The sequence below is a fragment of the Strongylocentrotus purpuratus genome, unplaced genomic scaffold (assembly GCF_000002235.5).
Source record: "Strongylocentrotus purpuratus isolate Spur 01 unplaced genomic scaffold, Spur_5.0 spur5_contig_758, whole genome shotgun sequence".
Taxonomy (NCBI): Eukaryota; Metazoa; Echinodermata; class Echinoidea; order Camarodonta; family Strongylocentrotidae; genus Strongylocentrotus; species Strongylocentrotus purpuratus.
Window position 1 is genome coordinate 112931 of NW_022145456.1, and position 17874 is coordinate 130804.

The window sequence follows — 17874 nt, forward strand, 5'->3', positions numbered from 1 at the left end:
TGATGCTTTTAAATTTGGGTATACTATTTTTTTCTGTGATGCATGTGTAGTGTTTAACATATACAATTGGATCAACAATACAATGATACAGATGAAAAGTTGCATAAAGTTGCTTCTATTAGTGTTTATATTTGTATTAAAGTATTTTTTAATATAGTTTCATGAATAACTGTTTAAATTTATTTATGTGATTGAAATACTAATCAGGGGATGGTGTTGTCCATGAATGAATTGTAGAGATGAATTCTATGTGCCATGTACAGTGTATGTGCATTGTTATACAATGATTCTTATTTCTTTGAGGAGTGAGTGAATAGGTTTCAAGTTGTAATAGTGTTATCATATTAGATTACAGTATTCCTGTTATATCGAGTTTAGATACAATGCATGTTATGCACTTTTCCAAATGTCGTTATAACAGGAGTGGACTGTATTGGATTGTGCTTCAAGTGGTCTTAGAAAAGTGTTAGATATGGACTGAGGTGGCCTGTGGAGGTGGCACAATGTATAGATGATGCCATTTGAAAACTGGATTGAGTTTGCATAAAGATTTTAAACCGGTCTCGGTTGGTCCTGGAATTGATGTGTGAAGCACCAAAGTGGACTCGGGTTGGCTTATAATGGAACTGACATAATTATCTGAAAGATTTTATTTTTTGTTTTTTTAATTTATAAGCCAACTCGAGTCCATTTTTGTGTTTATGACAATTATGTTGTTGATGAAGATATTGATGATATGATGTTGATAATGATGATGGTGCATGATGATGATTATGATGATAATGATGTATATGGAGATGAAGATGATTATGGTCATCATAAGGGTGATCCTTGGTAGGATTGTTGTGATGATCATTGTGATTGTGACAAGATAATGCAGTGGCGGATCTAGGATTTAAAAGGGGGATCCGAAAATGGGGGGGGGGGGGGGATTGTGTCAAATGTGGTTTTAGGGGTTTTAAGGTGGTGGGCAGTCATGAGTGTTTAACAAATATGCATGTGAGGGGGCGTCGATTGTGTCCAACATCCCAGCCACCCGATGATCCACCACTGATGATGGATCTTACATTATAATTGACTTTAAGACTTGGCAGTTAAGTTGAAAACCAAAATTCATTTGGGACATGGCTTTACTGGACAAAGACCAAAGTGTTGCCTATTATGATTATTTAAACTGAAAATGAGATTTTCATATCAATATTCAAGTGAAATAAATATGGGCATTTATGATTTGATTTGAAAGAAAGAATAAGAATGTTAGCCTACAGAATTTTTAAAAAATGATCAAGCACAAGGAAAACCCAGAGCTTTATAAATGTATTATGTATAATTATTTGTTTAGATGCCTCAGTTTTAATTGCAAGAGTAGTCTACGATATCTTTTTACAATAAAAATATCAATCAATTTGTAGATAACATAGACTTGGTGAATTACCTGATGAATTTAATTTTGCAAGATTTCTTTCTTTTCAATTTTTATTTTTGTTTTAGAGAATACCGTAATGCCTTTTTTTTAATACATTTATGTATTGTGTGTATGTGATATAACAAATAATCTGCACGTACTGTTAAAAAAACACTAACAAAGCCCATGAATGTTTTGCTTACAATATTATTTTTCGATACTATCTTAAAAGATAGATAAATATAAAACGAAATAAATATATTTTTAAAAATACAAAAATGAGAGATATAACGCGTGCCGTAAAGTATTTTGGTGACAATAGTCAAATTACTGACTAATCGCCATTAAAACCAAAACACAACAACAACATTTGTCGTCGCGAGAGCATCGTCACTTTGTGGTTTGTCTCTTGGACAAAATCTTGCCTTGTGAAGCCGAATCTTGACCTTAGTTGTACACGTCGTTTAGGTAAGTTGATTATTCGAGATTTCCTTCTCATTATGCTGCATGGAAAGTCATGTTTGCAGCCACACGTTAGTCAAAACACACCCTGTACCGCTTACCGTACAGAGCAGACTCAGAGGTTTATAATTGTTGCTGCGGCGTTGTGTATAGGGAGGCCGGCGCTAGTGTAGTTCCGTGTCCATTTTTTTTAGCAGTTTCATATCCATTCTTAGCAAAGGAAATTTAGCCCAATTTTTTACTAATTTTAATTCATAGCCATAGGTCTAAAAGTTTGATCTAGACCTAGACATAGACTAGTTTGGATCACATCCGACATCAGGAAACCTCCGTTTAAACTTTAAGGCTTCGATGTCGATGTTGTCGCTCAGTACCGTCTCTACGCTAGATCTATAGCTTTGCAACTCAAACTGAAGCTATCAGTCCAAAATTATGCAAACTTCTCGTATGGTTTATGGTATCGTGCATGCGAGAAATGTGCATAATTTTGGACTGATAGCTTCAGTTTGAGGTGCAGAGCTATAGCGTAGAGATGGTACTGAGCAACGACGTCGACATCGAAGCCCTAAACTAAACGGAGGTTTCCCGATGTCGGATGTGATCCAAATTCAGGTGGAAAATGCAATAGGCCCTAGACCTCTATATCATGATTATGATTCAAATTAGTAACAAATTGGGCTAAAATTCCTTTGCTAAGCCTAAGAATGGATTATTAAACTGCTAAAAAAATGGATACGGAACTACTCTAGCGCCGGGAGGCCAATGCCCAAATCTAACTTTTTAATTACTACTTTGTTTATAATAAAACTAAGATTAAAAGAAAGCATTTACTTTCACTAAGACAACTCACCCATCTGCCGACTCCAGAATGTCCATAAAATAGGAGATATCCAGCTCATAATTATACATTTCCTTCTACGCGCGCGCCTGGCCGTCCGTAAGACGAGCCTTGAAACAATCAATTTCAATTACGTTGAGAATTAGACAGGCCCGAGGGAATGGGCGTGTCATCATGGTCATTGCCCGGACAACAAGTTCAAAACTTCGCGCGAAAGTACATTCATTCAGGTACGGTAATTGCATGCAAACCGCAATCGAGCCATGCTAGCCATGGCATGGAGGGTCAAAACATGATAGAGAGAAAGCTCGAAAGCCACTCATTGTAAATTAAGAAAGTAATTGAAATAAATAAATAGATCTAGGCCTAGAGGTCTACCTTAGTTTTGCGATGTATTCCAATTACTATTTCCTCATGAGTAAAGATCTGACACTGCATTATCATCGATCGATAAATCCAACTTGCACTTGTAGCGATCACAATACGGAATCAAACATGACTGCACGCATTGATAGACGTGTACTACTTACGGAGATATTTCTCTCCCTCTCTCTCTCTCTCACTAACCATATGATGATATCATACACTAAAACACACACGTTCAAATCATGGCATTCATTACACTTCTCAATTGGAGTATAGACTGCTCACATAGACTTTTTTTTTTTACTGAAATGTCTTTTGTTACACTTCTCATACATTACTGCACGACACTGGTGTCTAGTGCTGAGAATAAGGTACTATGTGTGAGACTACGTCAAATTTGTTTTGCGCGCGATGAGACCGGAGCTCATACATATTCATATAATGATGTCGCAAGACTTCTATTTGGGGCTGGAACAATGAGGTCTCTGTTCACAGTTTTTCTTCTCAATTTGAGATGGCTCTAGCTATGGGGCTCAAACCGACGCAAGATTGACAAAAACATCGTACTCTATCTACCTTCGAATGTGCAGTTTGTAAAAATCTGCAATTAAAAAGATATAATCTTTTTTCTTTATATTTTCTAGTTGTTAAAAGTGACATTTGTGCACATCTGATATGTTAATCTCTATCAAAAGTTCTTTGATATTAAATTGATTCCATATTTTTAGGCTTTACCTTCAGTCATTGAGAAGGATTTTAGTGAGCTAACCTCATCGCCCTCTAGGACCCTTCTAGTTTCTCTTGTGCGTCCGTTATTTTCGTCTGCTAGCCCAATTAATGGATTAAAATATGTCAAAATCTGGAAGATCGTCAATAAATGGTGAAAGACCGTTACAGATCCGAGATTATAGGTATGTTGTGGAGTGTGTAATTGTGTATTTGTTATACATTTTATTCCATAGATATTTTTTTCTTTTTTTTCCCCCTTTTTTTTCTTCTGGTAATTTTCTGACTTGGACGACGAGCGCACAAATCGTAGGCGTAGAAGCCTTACGCCCGGGCATTGGCCTCCCTACTAAGACCTTGCAGGCTTACCAAAAAGTCAATGGGATTCATTGCCTTGATTAAAAATAAAATCCATACAGTGGGTCTAGAGACGAGTCCACATCAGACAGCTGAAATTCCTGGCTTCATTATAAAATCCAAAAGTCAAAACAGGCCTAAATCCAAGGCAAAAGTAAAATAAAAGGGGGGGGGGGGGGGAAATTGCGCCCTAATTTTTTTTTTTTTTTTATATATTTTTTTAAAATTCTGTGTGTGTGCCATTACTAATGGCAAAATGCCCATTCTGACCTCTAAAGTATCCTACAAGCATCTCACATCGGCCATTTGGGGATGTTCATTGGTTCATTGAACACACCAGTCGTGACAAAATCATGCATATTCAGCCAATGATCCATAACAAATTTTCTTCCTGTTTGTAGGAACTGTAAGAGGCATTGATCCATCATGTCACAGTCCGTGTTTATTTTTAAGAATATAACTTTTGTCAGTAAAATACAACTTTTGGGATTAAAGAATACAGTTTTTGAACTCTTGAGGTTGGCAGGTCTGAGTACGTACAGTACATATGTACTACGTACACAGTACATGCAGTCTAGTCATTACGTCACGATCACATCACCATGGTACCAGCACGCACACAGCTAGCTGTGCGCGTTAATTTATTTATCCGGTGCGCGCATGCATGCGCATTGGGTCTATCGTCAGAATTAACGCCTATTGGCCATGCGCAGAAGTCATGACTAAAAGTTAAACACGACTTGCGCAGAACTTAAACAGTTTAGTTAAACACGACTTAGACAGGACTTAAACAGTTGTTTAGTTAGACAAGACTTAGACACTACTTCAGAATACAAAATTTAGTTAAACAGGACTTAGACATGACCTCGCGTTAAAGTCGTGTCTAACTAAACAGTCGTTTAACTTAAGACATGACTAAGGGCGCGTTTATCTAGGCTTGCCATTAGATATGTACATATCGTACCCCACTATCGAACCCCACTATCGAACCCCACTATACGATCGTGATTTGCGGGATGTCGCGTTTATCTACACTTCACGATTCACAATAAAGGCCTTGTCTCTTCGCAGCTGCTCAGCTCCGTTTGACCCGGGAAGCAGACAGTTTCTCGGAGGTCAACTTCACACGTATGCTTGTACACAACACCTGTGTGGTCCTATTTGTATGTGAGGTACAAAACAGCTTTGCGTTTATCGATCTCTCAGAAACGTGATTCTGGCTGTATGTCACATACAAAACGCACCTTTTTGCGTCTTTTGATATGCCCATATCTAAAGACGTTTGAAAAAGGCTTTGCGTTTATCTACTTCTAAATTTGCCTGAAAGACGTTTGAGAAACCTGATTCTAGCCAAAAATTTGCTAGATAAACGCAACCTATGTTAGACACAACTTCAGAATACGGGCCGTTGTATTTATGTAATTCAGCATTATGAATGAGGCCTCATTATTTCCATTTGTATTTATTTTTGTGATATGTTCATTTCTGGAATTTTATGCAATGTAATTGTTTTTTTGTTTTTTTTTCTATTTGTATTTCAGTTTTGACTGTTCTTTAGAGACTTGGTTAGTACCGGTAAGTTGATATTAGTTGTTAATAGAGAGTAAGTTGATCTGCTTAAGAAGGCTGAAGTCAAGTAGTTTTTAAATTAAAGCTACGATGGAATGAAACAGATCTGCATAATTGGGAACATAATTGAACGCGGAATAGGAAAGCTATGGCTTAATGAAATTTTCTATATAACATTTTTGACACTTTCGTAAGTATGTAACATCATTTTGTGGACAATTCTCAATACTCTTTCATTGGGTGTTGCCAAAATTTGAAGAGAATCCATGAATTATGTAAGGAGTTGATAAAGAAGAACAAGTTTGTTTGTTTTTAAACACCTAGTGCAAATGATAGATGTATTTTGATTTTAGTCCAATGCAATACATATAGTACAGCTGACCTTGCCTTAGTCGAACTTGGATAAGTCAAAAATTGCTATGGTTGAAAGTCTACACGTAGCCCAACCTGTTTTGTCCTATTATTTTATGATCGTCCTAAATCAAAATTTGTCTAAGTTAAAGCTATTTTATGGGTCCCAAAAGATTTGAGTTAGGCCATTAATTTTTTTTTACATGTTTAGCGTCCCCGCCCGCTTCATTTTGGGGGGGGGGGGGGGCCTCCTTTCTTTTCTTTTTTTTCTTCTTTTTTTTAATACAATTTTGATGATGGCTAGGTGGCTTCCAAAAGAATGAATGGAATCTTGATACATATTTGTACTGCCCTCATGCTATCTGAAAGAAACCTATCAGGATGGATAATTAATGTAGGTGACCTTTGGGGAAAAATCAATTGTAGCATGTTAATTTAGCATCAAAAGTACATACGGTAGGTAGTGTTTTGTCAAGTCCAGGGCCCTGTGGTATAAAACTATTGTATCTTTACAATTAATGGTATCTCTGCAAACACTGCTTAGCTAATAAAAATCAAGAAATCAATGGTATTTACCATAGTTTGTAGAGATATCATTAATTGTAAAGATACGATAGTTTTATGCAATGGGGCCTTGATGGTTGATATGTATGACATACTGAATTGTTATAATGAGGTTGGACTGTATTATGAAATGTTTGAGTGACATCAAAGTATGCAAATTAGTTGTTACCAAAGTTGAATTTGTGATGCAATCTAACTTGGTTTATTTAATTGTTTGTTTTTTATATTTTTGTCATGTTTTACTTGTACTTTTTATTTTTTGTTTTGATGACAGGTGCTTTGGACTTTGACAGGGGCTTTGGACTTTGACGGAAGAAAGTTTTTGGAGTGTAGGTATACCGAGTGTCTAAAAAAATCAAAGTTGAAACTTTTAAATATTCTGCCAAATAAATAAAAAATGTGAAACATTCTCGGGAAATTGTCATATGTATGGATGGGTGAAGCTCTTGTCTATCATATGATGCCAACACATGTGATAATAATTCATACTTGGATGAGCACTGGCCACTTTTGTACAGGGTATGAAAATTAGATTGTGCAAGATTTGGCTGTTCAATTTGGCTGAGCGAGAAGTCCCCAAGCATAACAATTGTTAATGATCTGATGAATTTATGATTAATTACGATGGATATGGGTTTGTGCTGTGTGTGATGTGTCCCACCTCTTGCCCCACCCCACCCAACTTCATTTAAAGGAGAATGAAACCCTGATTGTTATGCCTCCGTTACGAAGTAGCCGGAGGCATTATGTTTTCGGGTTGTCCGTCCGTCTGTATGTACGTACGTACGTCCCGTTTTCGTGATCGCGTTATCTGAAGAACCGATTGATGGATTTGTGCCAAACTTTGGTCATGTATGTATCTTGCAGAGCCGATGAACTGATTAGATTTTGGGATTACGAGGTCAAAGGTCACAGGGCTCATTATGTATGCAAAAACAGCTCGTGATCGCGTTATCTGAAGAACCGATTGATGGATTGCTGCCAAACTTAGGTCATGTATGTTACTTGCAGAGTCGATGAATTGATTAAATTTTGGGGTCACGAGGTCAAAGGTCAAAGGCCACAGCGCACATTATGTATGCAAAAACAGCTTGTGATCGCGTTATCTCAAGAACCAACCGATGGATTCCTGACAAAATTAGGTCATGTATGTTACTTGCAGAGCCAATGAACTGAGTAAATTCTTGGTTCATAAGGTCAAAGGTCATGGGCTCATTATGTATGCAAAAATAGCTTGTAATCACGATATTCTGAGAACCTGTTAATGGATTACAATTGAATTTGAATTCGAAAAATTTCTTCTGTCTTGGTTTGTAAAATTGCTTTATGACGGAGGCATCATTTTCGACTGCACGCAGTCGAATTCCATCTAGTTAAAATATAGATTCGGCCTGGATAGATATCACATAGTCCCATATACATCTTTCTGTGTACAGTGCTTTTAATTTACCAAAACTGGGCAAAATTTTGTATCATTTTGATGATTCCAGAACCTTGCAGTACACACCAATACTTATAGATGATCAAACTTTTCTGATCGATTCCACAACGTTTCTTTTCACAATGCAATTGAATTGCATGACCAGAACTGGTCTATACCTTTAATAATATAATTTTAATTATTATACAAATACGATACAGTGGATTCTAACTAGACATACAATGTTTGTTACAGGTGGATTTGGTGGATGAGGAGGAGGACGCTGTTTCGGTGGACGAGGCGGCGGTGGACGCGGAAGGGGAGAATTCGGCGGAGGAAGGGGACGAGGAGGTATGTCTTGTTTATTTTCACCATCTTTGGAACGGTAGTTACTAAGGACTTTGATGGATGAAAATTATCATCACAATATGATTGATTTCAATCCAAACAGATAAGATCATTCTCGATTTTCATGCCTCCACTACAAAGTAGCCAGAGGCATTACTCTCAAACTGAAATAGCTTGTAATCAAAATATTCTGAGAACCTGATAATGGATTACAATCAAACTTGATAATGGATTACAATCAAACTTGAATATTAAAAATTGCTTCCGATTTGGTTTGTAAAATCGCTCTATAGCGGAGGCATCATTTTCGACTGCACGCAGTCTAAGTTCCATCTAGTTAGTCTTATTGTGTTAATCAAAAGTTAAATAATTATTATTCTGTGTGTGTCGCGTAGTCCCACATACATCTTTCTGTGTACAGTGCTTGTAACTTTACCAAGACTGGGTCAAATCTCATCATTTTGATGATCCAGATCACACCAATACTTATATGCTAGCTGAGCAACCTTTTCTGATCGATTCCACAACGTTTTTTTCACAATGCAATCGCATGACCAAAACTGGTCTTTGCCTTCAAAGGTACTATGTCCCATTTGCAGGCCAACAAAATGAAAAGGTTAAATTTCAACAGCATTTGAAAGATAATACTAATTTAGAACTTCCCTAAAAAAAGGGGGGCTTGAAAATGTCTTTAAGTTGGAAAATAACGACTATTAGTTGTCAAATCGACTTAAGAGCTATAGAGCCAGTAAGTAATGGTCTGATTTTCAGACCATTGTACCGAATGGTCGTACATTTTATGCTGCGCAAAGATTCAATCAGTTTAATTTTGGCCATTACAAGCAGAAGTGGGATATTGATGTTGACAAATGCTCATATACCCTTTACAGCTCATTTTATGTACATGTATGTTATTTCCAAAGAAGAAAAAAGCTAGTGAGTCACTCAATAGTGTCTGACAGTGAAGCTAATGTAGCAAGTAAACGGGTTTCTTTGCATAATTTGAATATTAGGACACTGCTAACGTTTAAACTTCACAGATAGGACATACATGACATATTCATAATTCCTATAAAGTTCTACAGAATTTGATTGTGGCTGCAAAAGGGACATAGTATCTTTAAGCATTGAATGAGGGCTCACTATTTGTATTTATTTTTGTAATATAATCATATTGGTATTTTATGAAATGCAATTGTTTTTTTTCTTTTCTTTTTTTCTTTCAGGTTATTGACTGTTTTCAAGATTGCTGAGAGTTGCAGAGAGTAAGTTGATCTGCTTAAGAAGGCTAAAGTCAAGTAGTTTTTAAAATAAAGCTACAATGGAATGAAACAGATCTCCATAATTGGGAACATAATTGAACGCGGAATAGGAAAGCTATGGCTTAATGAAATTTTCTATGACACTTCCGTAGGTATGTAACATAATTTTGTGGACAATTCTCAATACTCTTCCATTGGGTGTTGCCAAAATTTGAAGAGAATCCTTGAATTATGTAAGGAGTTGATAAAGAAGAACAAGTTTGTTTGTTTTTAAACACCTAGTGCAAATGATAGATTGTTGGAGAAGTCGAGCAGGCTGTAGAGCCCCAGCGATGCCTGGGCGGTGACCTGTCGATTTCCCGTCGGTGGCCGGTCGATTTTAGGTAAAAACTGGGCGAATTCGCGGAGCTTTTTCGCGCGGTGTCCCGGCAGTGACCGACCGATGACCCTCCGATTGCCGGGCGGTCTCCCACCAGCCACCGGCTGATTTTAAAGAAATTGCCTGGCGGCCGGCCAGTGATCGGCGGGGCTCCAAAATACGCTCGGTGCCTGGCCGTTCGCCGCCCGGGCACCGAAATAATCGAGCGTTCGCCGCCGAGCAATTTAGGTCAAAAATCGAAGGCGCTAGGGTCAAAGGCTGCCGACCTATTTTGGACTCGCCGCCAGGTGACCGACTGATCTCCCAGCGGCGACCGGGCGGCGACTGCTCGACAGCCTTTGACCTAGGGGCTTCGATTTTTGACCTAAATCGCTCGACGGTGAACGCTCGATTAGGCCGGCGTCCGGGCGGCGACCGGTCGCCGAGCGATTTTAGGTAAAAACTGGGCGAAATCGCGGAGCTTTTTCGCGCGATGTCCCGGCAGTGACCGACCGGTGACCCTCCGATTGCCGGGCGGTCTCCCACCAGCCACCGGCTGATTTTAAAGAAATTGCCCGGCGGCCGGCCAGTGATCGGCGGAGCTCCAAAATACGCTCGGTGCCTGGCCGTTCGCCGCCCGGGCACCGAACTAATCGAGCGTTCGCCGCCGAGCAATTTAGGTCAAAAATCGAAGGCGCTAGGTCAAAGGCTGCCGACCTATTTTGGACTCGCCGCCCAGTGACCGACTAATCTTCCAGCGGCGACCGGGCGGCGACTGCTCGACAGCCTTTGACCTAGGGGCTTCGATTGTTGACCTAAATCGCTCGACGGTGCACGCTCGATTAGGCCGGCGTCCGGGCGGCGACCACCCGGTCGCCGAGCGTAGTCTGGGCGGCGAGTGAAAGTGAGCAGGCGCCGCCCGAATTTTAACTCCGCGCTAAAACTTCAGCAGCGACCGAGCGATGCCTTAAAAACGAGCGGTGACCGGGCAAAATTGGCTAAAAACTCGCCGCTCGGCCGCCGAGCAGGCTAATTTTGGGTAATGTGACTACCGTATTTGCCGGCGTAAAGGCCGCAGTATTATTGGAAGAGAAAATATCAAAAAGTCGGGGTGCGGCCTATGCGGCGAAAGAGTAATTTTTTTTTTTTTTTTTTTTTTTAGTTTCGATTTATGGCGCTATGCCTGGCAATGTCTCCCAGCTCAGTAATCAGTGTGTTGACTCACCACTCGGAAACTACAACAACAACACTAAAATTTGTCTGTCATTTTGGTTTGAAAGTAATCTTTCTAATAGATCTCAATATGTAGTTTATAATAATAATTCCTCAATTTTTTTGTCTATAACAAATGGTGTACCACAAGGTTCTATCCTACGAGCTCCTTGATGATTTCTCAAGAATTGCCCAGACGTGTCTATTGAATTTAATTAATTTTTTTTTCTATTCCTTTCTGTCTTTTGCAGGACCGAGGGTGGTACACTCCAAAGAACTCTCCAAAGAACTCTCCAAAGAACTCTCCAAAGAACTCTCCAAAGAACTCTCCAAAGAACTCTCCAAAGAACTCTCCAAAGAACTGTCCAAAGAACTCTCCAAAGAACTCTCCAAAGAACTCTCCAAAGAACTTGCACTTAAACTTGCACTTGAACTTACACTTGCACTTGAACTTACACTTGCACTTGAACTTACACTTGAACTAGCACTTGCACTTGAACTAGCACTTGAACTTGAACTTGCACTTGAACTATCTTGAACTATCTTGAACTATTTTGAACTATCTTGAACTATTTTGAACTATCTTGAACTCTCCAAAGAACTTGCACTTGAACTTGCTCTTGAACTTACACTTGAACTAGCACTTGAACTTGAACTATCTTGAACCTTGAATCTGAAACATACTGAATGAAACTTGAATCTGGAAATCTTGAATCGAATCAAAACTGGAACAGAATATTTCTAAAGATTGTATTGCCATTTTTAGAAGACATAATTATTGTCAATTATAAAGAAATTATTGGCAGTTTCTAGAAGGAATTAAAAGTAAACTGAAATAAAAAGAAGAACAGTAGAGGGAAAGGAATCTAACTCTAATTCCTGGAACTTGATAAGACCATACTTACAGTTGAAAGCAGTAATATTGTAAATCTTGGGAAAGAAAAAAAGAGGTATACATTTTAAAGAGTAAAGTAGATTGGAAAAGTAGTCGTTCAAGATAAATATTGGAAGTTCGAAGGACTGTATTGCCATTTTAGAAGACATAATTATTGTCAATTACAAAGAAATTATTAGCAGTTTCTAGAAGGAATTAAAAGTAAACTGAAATAATAAAAGAAGAATAATAGAGGAACAGGAATTTAATTCTAATTCCTGGAACTTGATAAGACCATAATTACAGTTGAAAGCAGTAATATTGTAAATCTTGGGAAAGAAAAAAAGAGGTATACATTTTAAAGAGTAAAGTAGATTGGAAAGTAGTCGTTGAAGATAATATTGGAAGTTTTAAGGACTGTATTACGATTTTAGAAGACAAAATTGCTGTCAATTAGAAACAAAATCTTGGCAGTTTCTAGAAGGAATTAAAAGCAAAGTGAAATAAAAAGAAGAACAATAGAGAAAAAGCAATCTAATTCTAATTCCTAGAACTTGATAAGACCTCTATTAGAATTCAAAACAGTAGTATTAGTAATCTTGGGAAAGTAAAAAGAGCGTATACACAGCAAAGAATAAAGAAGATTGAACAAAATAGTGTGAAGAAGGCAATATTGCAAGTTTGAAAGACTGTATTGCCATTTTAGAAGACATAATTACTGTAAATTAGAAAGAAATTATTGGCAGTTTCTAAAAGGAATTAAAAGCAAACTGAAATAAAAAGAAGAACAACAGCGAGAAAGCAATTTAATTCTAATTCCTAGAACTTGATAAGACCATAATCACAAAAAATTTGTGTCAATATATAGAGTCCTAGAAAAGTGAGCGTGGTTGATTGTAAAGAGAAAAGGAAAGAAATCCTTCGATATATAGTGTTCAGAATTTTAAAAATAAAAGTAAGCTTGATTGCAGAGAGAGTAAGAAAGAAGATTGGGTCAGGATATATATATAGTTTTAAAAATATAAGTGAGGTTGATTGATTTGAGAGAGAATAAGAAAGATATTTTGGTCAGGATATAAAGTGAACCTGTTTGCAGAGAGAGAGTAACAAAGAAATTAGCAATTTGGGAACTTATATAGGCCTACAATACATTTAGGCTATTAATGACCTACTCATAATTTAATAAAAAACGCCATCTTGAGACAAAAACATTATAGCTCCTTAACACAGTACAAGCTAGTGTATATAAAGCTAGGCTATTGAAATACCATAGAGTTTAATATCAGTAAGGATTAGTTTTTCATAATTCACAATAGGAATATTTAAATAAAAGACTATTGGAGTAAGGAATATATACAGAACATTATATATCAAAGTTACAGAACCGTTAATTGTAGACTTGTAATTATTAACCAGAACTGTTGCAAGTATATAAGCAAAATTTACCATGATGGATACAATTGAATTTAAGAAAACACTTGATGAAATCATGAATATACTGACTAGTTGTGCATTGGTGACCAACCCAAAGCTTAATGAATGCTGTATCTGTAACAATGAAATCAAAGAAAATGAAAGTGATGCAAGATGTGACTGTTGTAGTAAGCATTTTCATGTGACATGTATGGGATTCCCTTGTGAAGACAGACTGAGTGACCTGACATTGATCTGGATTTGTTCATTTTGTGGAAATAACAACATGGCTCATCGCATGTTTGATCAAGTATGCATCCCTTCTCATTTCAATAGATACGAACTTCTTGGTGATCATGATGAACACTGTTACTTGGATTTGAACCAATCAAGGACCCTATCAAGTACGACCAACAAAAGAAAATGTGGCAGATCAAAGAAGAGGTATGGTAAAAAGGGAAAGAAAACCAATCGATTGAGAGGAACACAACATCATATAACTGACAGGAAAACAAATGAGTCTGATAGACATAATCCTTTGGCTATGGAAAATTCATCCCAAATAGAACACGAAGAGATGCAAAATGAAAAATTTGAGGATGACTGGGTAATTGTGAAATCAAGGAAGACGAAATGGGTGGAGAAACTAAAATCAAGAAAATTGTATCCCAAATCAATAGATGATCATCAAACAGACAGGAAAATCAGAAGAAAATCGGTGAATGGCAAAGTCTTAGAACCTGGTGTAACTTACATCGGCAAAGCAATGAAGACATTCTATGAAAGCCATAGCAGAAAAAAAAAGGAAGACCGAAAGAAAGTTGATTGTAAAGAAAAGAAGGTGAAATCCGAGAAAAAAGATATCAGTGTTCAATCTTACACAGAAACTCTTTTAGGTTTATATGCCTACAGTGTGCAGTCCCCACATGCAATGAAGTTGTATAATGACATGTGTGTGCAAAGTGAAACAGCACAAACACGATCCTGGGCAGACATAGCAAGCAATTTGCCAACTCAATCTAGAACAGATACATGTGTTGATATCGATGTATGTACTTGTAATCTTTTTGAACAGATCAAGGATTTGCGAAAGTACAGAGTTCATGCTGGTGGCAAGAAAAAAGAAGCAAAGAACAAGAAAGGTCGAGCAAGGAACAAGAAAGGTCAGTCTTCCAAAGGGAAAAAAGGTACTGATGGAAATCACTCTTCTGATAAATCGGAGATTAGATTTGACAAAGATGAAGGAATAGAATTAGCAGTAAAGAATGAGAAGCAGGATACAAAGATATCGATGAATGCAGGTGACCAAGGACTTGATACAAATACATGTAAAAATGATACACACTCAGACCAGCATATTTGCAATATGAAAGACAACAAAGGTTCAGATGGAGTTGTGCAGGACGATTCAAAGAATAATCTGTTGAAATCAAATTTTGATGAAAATGGGGAAATTGAAACGGACGATGATAGTGGCAGTGATGTTCATATACCAGTGAAACGTTCGTGTGCAAGAAATTGTATAGAATCTGATAGTGATACAGACACAAGTCCTGGATGTGATTTATGCGATAGAAGTGTTTTACCAGAACGCAATATGCCTTTGAATGTTTGTGATAGACCAAAAGATATGCCCATAAATGAACCAGTAGACAATGTCTGTGAATCGGTATTGGAAAATGATGATATGATGAAAAATGATTTTTCAGATGTTTCAGATGGTGTACAAGAAGATGCAGTGTTTGACAATGACCTGGAGAATAGAAGCTTTGATACAGTAAAAGATGGTACAGACAATGATACTGATATGTCATTTAATGATCATGCTCATTCAAGGAATCCTTTAGAATCTTCTTCAGATTCAAATATCAAAGATGAAGACATTGAAAAGGCAATAGATGCTAATATGTACACATGTACTGATGAAACAGAAACAGAAGTTGAATTTGTAGCAGATCTTGGATTACGTGACAGACCAGATAAAGATTTCAAATTTGTACCCCTCCAGAATAATGACAAACGGAACATTTGTTCAAAACTGAATATCAGATATATAGGCAAAGGCTGTGATTCAAGGTTAGATAGAAATAGCTGTATTGGAGTTCCTTTACAGAGTAAACAAATTACTGGTGATGGCAATTGTTTCTTTCGTGCAATTTCCTATGTAATTTCTGGAACTGAGCGTAATCATGCAATTCTAAGAAATGCCACTGTGAAACATTTATTGCAAACCAAGGACATGTTTAGTAATACATTGAGGCAAGAATATAGAACAGTCAGAGAATATGTTTTGAAACGTAGAATAAAGGAAGACGGAACGTGGGCTACAGACACTGAAATTAGCGCTTTAGCAAATTAATCGATACTGATATTTATTCATACAATGACCAAGTACCATGTTGGCAATTGTTCTCTGCAAAGAAACCTGGAAGAATAAATATTGTAACATCTGATAAGGGAATTTATATACTGTACACAGGAAATGTTCATTTTAATGTTGTTGAATCTGTAGATTTTGTCAATTTCAATTCATTGGAACAGACAAGAACAACTAAAGAAGATAGAACGTCAAAGAGAACTTTGCCATGTCCATCAATTCAGGCTGATGTTAAAGTAAAGCATGAGTTCAAAAAGTGTAGATCCAAGGCGCAGATAGAGGAAGAAATTGATGAAGTAGTGGATAAGTCTCCTGAAACATTTCAAAACCATGTTGATCCAAAGGGAAAAAACGTAGGCTCACGTTGGAGACTGGTACGATAAATCACGATGAGAGGAAAGGTACTGCAAATCTTTTGGACATGACATATGAACAGTGTGCAAGTAATCAGTCTGAATCAGTCGTTCACAACGAACGTAACACCAAGGACGAAACCCTTGAAAGTGATCACAAAGACAAATGCACGAGAGTCGATACACAAATAACGCTTGTTGCCCAAGGGACATTCAATCAAGGTGATACAAGATTTGGTGACTTAAGTGGAAAGCAGTGTGTTACCAATTCACTTTCTGCACTGTTGTATAGCAAGGTAAAAAATGCCAATGATTGGAAAAGTACAGATCTAGACAGGATTTTGAATAACGGTAATGAATTATATTGTTACATACGGCGATCCACTTCACTCGACAACCAATACTTATTGATATCTGATCTATTTGAATATTTGGATGCGTACAATGAATTGTTTAACATAGTATGCCGTGAACCAGTCACTGGATTGTTAGATGGAGATGAATTGATATTGGCCCAGTCTCTTTCGATGACATTGAAGCAAGCACTCGAAAAAGAACTCTGTACTGATTCTGATGCATGTTTTGTGACATTTGCTAGAAGTACTTTCATTGTATTATCTGGTCAAGATGGTTTCTTTATATTTGATTCACATTCCAGAAGCAGTCGAGGTTTCCTGAGTTGTAACGGACACAGTGTTGTACTTCGTACTCAAAGCTGGCAAGGTGTGTACAAGCATTGCATGAGGTTAGCAAAATCAATGGGATGCCCCCTGCACACCGAATATGAAGTAACTAGTGTATGTGCTAAAGCAACTTCCGGTAAGAATGAAACCTTGAAAGGCTATCCACAGTTACAGGATTTTGTTTGTAATCCAATTCCTTCGTCAAATACGCACAGTGAAAGTCAGTCTGGAAGCTCTGGATGTTCCATACATTGTGAAAGCTTTGATGAAGTTCAAATATTGGATGAGAGTGTTTCCCCACAAAAGATGATTGATAACCCAAATGTATTTCTCTTCCCTGAAAAAGCAAATGAAACGATCAGTCATGATGTACATTATAACGGTCAGGAATTGAAACTGAAGAGTGTGACAATTACCTTAACGAAACTAAAAGAACCCCGCTGAATAAAAGTTGTCTTTGAAAGGAAATGACTTATCAAGAAATATGAAAATGAACAAAATGAATTCAAAATGAACAAAAGGAGATTCAAAAATTGTACTAAATGCGGGAATGACTCTGATAGATTAATTTAGTGAACAAAGTTCAGAATTCCAACTCTATCTTAAGCAGAAAACGAAAATTGAGTAACATTGAAAGCGATGCAAAAGTCGATGTTGACCTTGGTAATGAAGTTCGAAAAACCAAATTGGTAAAAATGAATGAGAACGACAGCTTAAGAATTGATGCAAGCGAATGTGCTGATAGTAATGATGAATTAATAATAATTGGAGAAGTTCATGTTGGAAATGTAGACCATGGAAAGAAAAACGTAAAACACAGACAAAGTTCTAATCAATTAGGAAGCGCAGTAGACAGCTTATGAGAGAAAAACGAGCCTTGACCAAAGATGAAATAATTAAGAAAAAGGAAAAGTGTCTTCACAATGCGCAAATGAA

General features: G+C 37.3%; 1 long non-coding RNA gene across 1 annotated transcript; it reads left to right on the top strand.

Moving 5' to 3' along the window:
* The first annotated feature begins 1756 nt into the window (after positions 1–1756).
* LOC105445258 lies at positions 1757–11556 on the top strand. The gene is made up of 6 exons (XR_973325.2): positions 1757–1873; positions 5696–5729; positions 6913–6967; positions 8314–8409; positions 9633–9671; positions 11490–11556. It is a non-coding gene; the product is annotated as an uncharacterized LOC105445258 (long non-coding RNA).
* Positions 11557–17874: the final 6318 nt, after the last annotated feature.